This window comes from Leptonychotes weddellii, chromosome 3 (assembly GCF_054177405.1).
Source record: "Leptonychotes weddellii isolate Sample4059 chromosome 3, ASM5417740v2, whole genome shotgun sequence".
In the NCBI taxonomy this organism is placed as follows: domain Eukaryota; kingdom Metazoa; phylum Chordata; class Mammalia; order Carnivora; family Phocidae; genus Leptonychotes; species Leptonychotes weddellii.
The window spans coordinates 55,299,062-55,306,736 of record NC_138371.1 but is presented as its reverse complement, the minus strand read 5'-3'; the positions used below and the strand labels follow the sequence as shown (position 1 = coordinate 55,306,736).

Sequence of the window (7,675 nt, the reverse complement as noted above, 5' to 3'; positions counted from 1 at the left end):
GTTTGGCTATTGTGGACATTGCTGCTATAAACATTGGGGTGCCCATACCCCTTCGGATCACTACATTTGTATCTTTGGGATAAATACCCAGCAGTGCAATTGCTGGGTCGTATGGTAGCTCTATTTTCAACTTTTTGAGGAACCTCCATGCTGTTTTCCAGAGTGGCTGCAAGTCTGGCAATGTCCTAAAAAGTTCAGTGTAAACTTGACATAGCAATTGCACTGCTGAGCATTTATCCTAGAAAATGAAAACTTTTTACATAAGAACCATATATGAATGTTTATTTATAATAGCCAGAAACTGGAAACAACCTAAATGTCTTTCAAAAGGTGAATGGTTAGGCAATCTGTTATATATCTATATGATGGAATACTACTCAGCTATAAAAAGGAACAGACTATCGATACACACAACAACTTGAATGGCTCTCAAGGGTATTATGCTGAGTGAAAAAGCCCAATTTCAAAAGGTTATGTGCTGTTTGATCCCACTTATATAACATTCTTGAAATGACAAAATTATAGAGATGGAGAAGAGATTAGTGGTTGCCAGGTTTGGAGAAGGAAGTGGGGAGTATGTTATTAAAAAGGGGTAGCAAAAGGGAGTTCTTTTGTGGTGATGGGACAGTTCTGTATCTTGATCATGATGGTGGTTATAGGATTCTATACACATGATAAAATGCCATGGAACTATACATAAAGACAAAAAGAAAGTGAACAGCTGGTGAAATCTGAGTAAGGTCTGCAGTCTAGTTAATAATATTGTGTCAGTGTCAATTTCATGGTATTAATAATATATGATAATTACATAAGATGTCATTGGGTGAAGCTTAATGATGGGTATTGGGATCTCCCTACTATTTCTGAAATTTCCTGTGAGTCCATAATTATTTCAAAAAATAAAAACAAAACAGGCAGTACTCTGAATTTGGCCAGGACATAGTTTGCTGATTTCCCTTCTTTGGAGAAAAGAGCTTCTTTCTTCCATTTCCATTTCACAAATATCCCAGAAGAAGACTCTGATTGTCCTGGCTTAGGTCATGTGCATCTCCCTAGGATCAATCACTGTGGATAAAAAAGCAAGATCGTGTGATTACATGTTGGAACTGGCATAGGATGAAGGAGGAGTTGATCCCCCAAACAAAGGAAAGGGTGCAGGGTAGACAAAAGCATATATGTCCACTGTAATGGGTAACTTAAAAGTCTCAAAGGTAGGAAATACAGATGGGCCTCAAGCAGAATGACAGCCAGGAATCCAAAAACCATTAAGAGCTAAAGAAGCTATACTCTTCATGGAACCACATGGCCTCTTGTCTCTTCTCTGTGCATCTGCGTCATCCGTCACTTATTCTTCAGTGTGGTTTTCTCTGCTTTTCTGTGGGGGCTCAATGTGGTTGCCCCACAGCCACTGTGTTCATATATTTTCCTAATTAAAATGCTTATACTATTATTCTTGCATTTTACATTGTGTTGAAGAATACTGAAAGATAGTAACCTTTTGCTTTTCCACTTTGTGAAATGTGTATTACCAATTACAGGCAATTTTTATTTTTATGGTGCTATACATCTAGCCTAGCCTAATAAGCTATGTGTATTATTTTTAAAGGCCCAGACATATGTAACATTTGGAATCGATTTAAAACAAAATGTGGCCTCTAGTGAGGGTCTGTATATACCATTTTAGTTAAAAAGTTTAGTAAATGAAGAATACTTAAAAAAAAACCAACCAACCAACCAAACAAACAAACAAAAAAACAGAAAAACTGTCATCTCTTAGTATGTGATCAAAATTTCTAGAAAGATCTTTGGAGCCAATATCATCCTTTAATTCAATAACTATCTATGGCAAGTGGTGGTGTTAGATAGTAAAGACATGGCCAAAGGGGCCCACCCTCTGGAAAGCTATACTTCTCAGAGATGGGGGTCATTTACTGAGCAGATAGCTGCCAAATGTGTCTACCACACTACAAGAGACAAACAGGTCCTGACTAGGCATAGCTATGGCATAGACAGCTTGCTATCCATCAAAACCATGATCCCACTTCCTTAGGGTTGAATTTGCACTGGGAATCAGCTACTCAGGACTACATCTCCCAACCCTCCTTGCATCTAAGTGGAGCCATATTACTAATGTCTGCCAATGGAATGGGAGTAGAAATGATGTGCACCACTCCAGGCCTGGCTGCCCCCACCACCTCCCCAGCACCCACTTCATATACACTTCATGTCCCTTCACCGGCTGGAGGCAGAGGTCTAGTAAATATTTTAGGTTCTGTTAACCATATAATCTCTGTTGAAACTTCTCTGATCATTTTGCAATATATACAAATATCAAATTATTATGTTGTATACCTGAAATTAATATAATGTTGTATGTCAATTATACCTCAGTTAAAAAATAAGTAACTAATGGGTCCTGTCCTTATGCTTTAATAAAACCGCCTTTTTGCACCAAAAAAAGGTAAATAAAATGTGAAACAAAACAAAAACAACCTGTTCAATTCTGACAGCGTGGCACAAATGCAGCCATCGAGGGCGCCTGGGTGGCTCAGTTGGTTGGGCGACTGCCTTCGGCTCAGGTCATGATCCTGGAGTCCCGGGATCGAGTCCCGCATCGGGCTCCCTGCTCGGCAGGGAGTCTGCTTCTCCCTCTGCCCCTCTCCCCCTCATGTGCGCTCTCTCTCTCTCTCTCAAATAAATAAATAAAATCTTTAAAAAAAAAAAAACAAATGCAGCCATCGACAATAGAACAAGTGGCTGTGCCTGTGTTGCAACAAAACTTTATTTCCACAGACAGGCGGGGGTGGGCTGGATTTGGTTCTCAGGAGGTCTATATTTTTGCGTTGCCTTTGTCATGTGACCTTGGCTACATCATGTAAGTTCACTGAACCTCAGTTTCTTCATCTGTGAAATGAAGAATTTGAACTTGATCTCAATATCTCTGATAACTCCATGACTCTACCATTTTGGTCCATCAACTATTATTTCCACTCAAGTTCTAGCCAGAATGAATTTCGTGTGCACACGTGCATGCGTGTGTGTGTGCATTTTAAGAGTTGTATGAAATACCGATAACCTTCATAGCATCTTATAAAATTCGGAGAAAATTTACTAAAAAATATATAGCAATTAACCTTTTTCTCCAAGTTTGGGGTTAAGTAGAGGAGAAAATTGTTAAGAGAAGACGAAAAACATCAGGTACCTCTACAGTTAATAGAATTTAACAGATTAAATACAGCAAGCAAGGTAGTGAGTGAGTTCCCAGTATACATTCTCATTGAACAAGACTGCAGGGTGCTGGAGCTTGATCACAGCCATCACACAAGAGGAAAATTGGAAGTCTTTCTTTGGGAAATGCACAGCATCATTTATTAAATAAGCATCCTGGGAGCTAAAGAATTGTTTAGTTCAACAGCAACAAGACACATCGAGAAGAGAGGAATGACGACATGAGTCCTCCAAACAACTGAGCAGTTTGTTCAGCGGAGGGAAGTTAATGTGTTAAAAAAGAAATATCAGCTATAATGATAGTAGTAATAACAGATTTATATTTGTGTTTGGGAAGCAACCAACTTTCAAAGAACTCTAAGCACATCAACCTCTTCAACTTCACATCAGTGGAACATGAGCCAATGCTATATGATTATTCTATTAAACAGATGAAAAAAGCTTGAAAGGCACGTATTCATGTCACATTTATGTGTTCAAGTTTCAGTGTACCTAATATAACTTTAGGGGACATATTGAATATTGTATAGAAGTTATCCACACCTAAAACAATGGGAGTAACTATTTTGGTATGATCAGTAATATAGGAACAGTAAAACTCATTTTTCAAATAGTAGGTTCCATGTTATTTTAATCCTCACAGTGAGGATTTCAGCCTACCACAATGAGGTAGGCTGAAATCATGGTGTGAATCCCTTAGTTAGCTGAGGAAATCAAGGCTAAATGGCATGTCTTCCCTCACCTACATAGCTACAAGCAGGATAAATGCCAGAATCCAGGTCTCCTGACTTAGAAAACACTTCCTTGTGTTATTCATGGTTAATATGCGGAAGTTTCATCTTGGATAACTGAGTGAACTAGAACCAGTAACGTCTTTTCAGGACTGGCATCATAAGTTGTATGTTCTGATGCCCATGCTTCCTTATACTGACATCTGAAGAAGCGTTCCCCTATGGTAACAGTGGTACTACTACTCATGGGAAGTGTGCCATTATGGTCACAAAGCAAGCCTGGGACTCTAAGAGGAGCCAGAATGACTGAGGAGGTGAGAGGGAGCCCCTACTCATGTTTTTCTTTAGCTCTGCCAAAGAGGATGCCAACCTATCTTTCAGTCCAACTCTACAGTCATTAATCTCAACATAGACAAGAAGTATTCATTGGTTCCTCCATCTTGAGTACTCTTCCCCCACTCAGTCAAATCCAACCCAGACTTCACCTTTCATTTCAAGCACCACTTCCTTAGGGAAAGAAGCCTTCACTGACCTCTAGTCCTTTGTAATGCGCTCTCCTTTCCCTCAGCACACTTAACTCACTGAGCAATTATATATCTACCTTGGTGATTATATGATTATTGTCACTCTCCCCAGCTGGAGAGGTTGAAAGTCCCATGAGAGCAGGAATCTTGTCTGGTTTTGCTTATCACTGTGTCCCCTGCACCTAGCAGAGTGTCTGGTCACATAGCAGGTGCCCAGTTAGTATCTATTTGAATGGATGGATGGATGGATGGATGGACAGAAGGACAGACAAATGAATGAGCAAATGAATAAATTATACTTAGGTCTAGGATTAGGGTGGCCAGGTAAAATGCAGGATGCCCCGTTAAATTTGAATTTCAGATAAACAATGAGCACTTTTTAGTATAAGTATGTCCCATAGAATATTTGGTATACACTTTCACTGAAAAATTACTTGTTGTTTATCTGGAATTCAAATTTACTGTATTTTTATTTGTAAATCTAAATGTTGAAGGTAGGGGAAAACTTAGAAGTGATAGCTCAAATGTTTTAAAATTTAATTTTGTTTTAATTTTTCTTTTTTTAATCCCAGCATAATTAACATACAATGTTATATTAGTTTCAGGTGTACAATACAGTGATTCAACAATTCCATACATTACTCTGTGATCATCATGGTAAGTGTACTCTTAACCTCCTTCATCTATTTCACCCATCCTCCCACCTGCCTCCCCTCTGGCAACCACCAGTGCTCTATATTTATGAGTCTGGTTTTTTTGTCTCTTTTTTTCTTTGTTCCTTTGTTTTGCTTTTTAAATTCCACAGATGAGTGAAATAATATGGTATTTGTCTTTCTCTGATTGACTTATTTCACTTAGCATCATACCCTCTAGATCCAGCCATGTTGTTGCAAATAGCAAGATTTCATTCTTTTTTATGGCCGAGTAATATTACATTATCTATATCTATATACATGTGTGTATGTATATATCTCACATCTTTTTTTTAAGATTTTATTTATTTATTTGACAGAGAGAGATAGCGAGAGCAGGAGCACAAGCAGAGGGAGTGGGAGACGGAGAAGCAGGCTTCTCGTGGAGCAGGGAGCCCAATGCAGGGCTTGATCCCAGGACACTGGGATCATGACCTGAGCCAAAGGCAGACACTCAACGACTGAGCCACCCAGGTGCCCCATATCTCACATCTTCTTTATCCATTCATCAATCGATGGACCCTTGGGTTGCTTCTATACCTTGGCTTCCATATCTTGGCTATTATAATTAAAGCTGCAATAAACATAGGGGTGCATAGATCTGTTCAAATTAGTGTTTTCATTTTCTTTGGGTAAATACCCAGTAGTGGAATTACCGGATCATATGGTGATTCCACTTTTAATGTTTTGAGGAACCTCCTTACTGTTTTCTACAGTGGCTGCTCCAGTTTGCATCCCTACCAGTGGTGTGAGGGGGTTCCTTTTTCTCCGTATCTGTGCCAATGCTTGTTGTTTCTTGTGTTTTTGGTTTTAGACATTCTGACAGGTGTGAGGTGGTTTCTCATTGTGTTTGATCAAATCTTTCATTTTAAAGACAGAGAGTGAGGCCAAGAGAAATGAGTCTCAAGGGAGATTTTCCTTAATGGTGATTGTATATATGACCTTAATGTCTTTAAACTGTGAGTTTCCTTTCTAGCTCATCTAAATCTTTTCAAGGAAGGCAGAGCTAAGAAACCAGACATTAAGACCTAGGATCCAGCAATACCTAAGCAATTCTTGAACTTTTCAGCAAAATGAGCCAATAAATTCTCTTTATCACTTGAGCTGGTTTGAATGGTATTTCTATCCCTTTTAACCCTGAGAGTCCTCACAAACATTATAAGTGCTTCTACATTTTCTTATTCAGTTTGTTAGACTAATCATGATAGTGCCATGTACATAGCAGAAGCTCAATAAATATTTATTAGATAAATCATAGCCTTGGTTTAGGTTATCATTTTCATGTTACTATTTAAACATTTTCTTTTTTAAAAATATTTTATTTATCTGACAGGGAGAAAGAGAGAATGCACAAGCAGAGGGAGTGACAGAGGGAGAGGAAGAAGCAGGCTCCCCGCTGAGCAGGGAGCCCATCGTAGGGCTTGATCCCAGGACCCTGAGATCACGACCTGAGCCCAAGGCAGATGCTTAACCGACTGAGCCACCCAGGTATCCCTATTTAAACATTTTCTTGGGGCATCTGGCTGGCTCAATTGGTAGAGCATGTGATTCTTAATTTCAGGGTCATGAGTTCAAGCCCCATGTTGGGTGTAGAGCCTACTTAAAATAAAAAAAATTAAAATTAAAAAAAAATAAAAATTTTCCTTACCCATACAATGTGTTATTGTTGTTTACATAGGCTCCACCCGGCATAGGGCTTAAACTCACAACCCTAAGACCAAGAGTTGCATGTTCTACCACCGGAGCCAGTCAGGTGCCCCCATGTTGTTGTAGTTGTTGAAGAAAGTCTGAATTTCTTTGCCTGAGTTCAGAGAAAATAAACAAATTCATTATTGTTTTTAAATGTAAATACATAAAATAAGGAAACTGGGGGTCAAATTGTATATCTGTATTGCTTTCTGAGGATAGCTTAAGCATGGAAATAGCCAGATTAAAGAATTCTGTATTTTCAAATTACTTCCATTCTTCTTCCCCAACCAGTCCTAATTTTTCAGAATAAGAAACCGAGATGTAGACCTCCATAGTACCATTAGAAATAAAACAGGTATTCTAAAATTAATAAAATCTTGGATAATATATTTCTTTTTTTTTTTTTTAAAGATTTTATTTATTTATATGAGAGAGAGCACATGAGAGGGGGGAGGGTCAGAGGGAGAAGCAGACTCCCTGCCAAGCAGGGAGCCCGATGTGGGACTCGATCCAGGGACTCCAGGATCATGACCTGAGCCGAAGGCAGTCGCCCAACCAACTGAGCCACCCGGGGGCCCCGGATAATATATTTCTAAGACTAAAATCCCCTTTCTTATAATTTCTTAAATTTTTCTCTTGGGACTAAAACCTCAACACAGATGGATGATTTCAGCATATTTGCTTATTCACACCCAGATGTGAACATTTAACCCCCTACCTGAAAAGCCAGTTGAACAGCTGAGTCGATGTTTGCCCTTCTTTCTCTTAATTTTCCAAAGAAAATGCCTTTCTGCATTTCTTTTTTTTTTTT

General features: G+C 38.9%; 1 protein-coding gene and 1 long non-coding RNA gene across 2 annotated transcripts in view; both read left to right on the top strand.

Moving 5' to 3' along the window:
• DCAF17 (DDB1 and CUL4 associated factor 17) overlaps positions 1 to 7,675 on the top strand; it is a 318,055-nt gene that overhangs the window by 153,008 nt on the left and 157,372 nt on the right. The window lies entirely within an intron of this gene.
• Positions 1 to 7,675, top strand: part of LOC145720527 (uncharacterized) — a 44,339-nt gene that overhangs the window by 34,911 nt on the left and 1,753 nt on the right. The window lies entirely within an intron of this gene.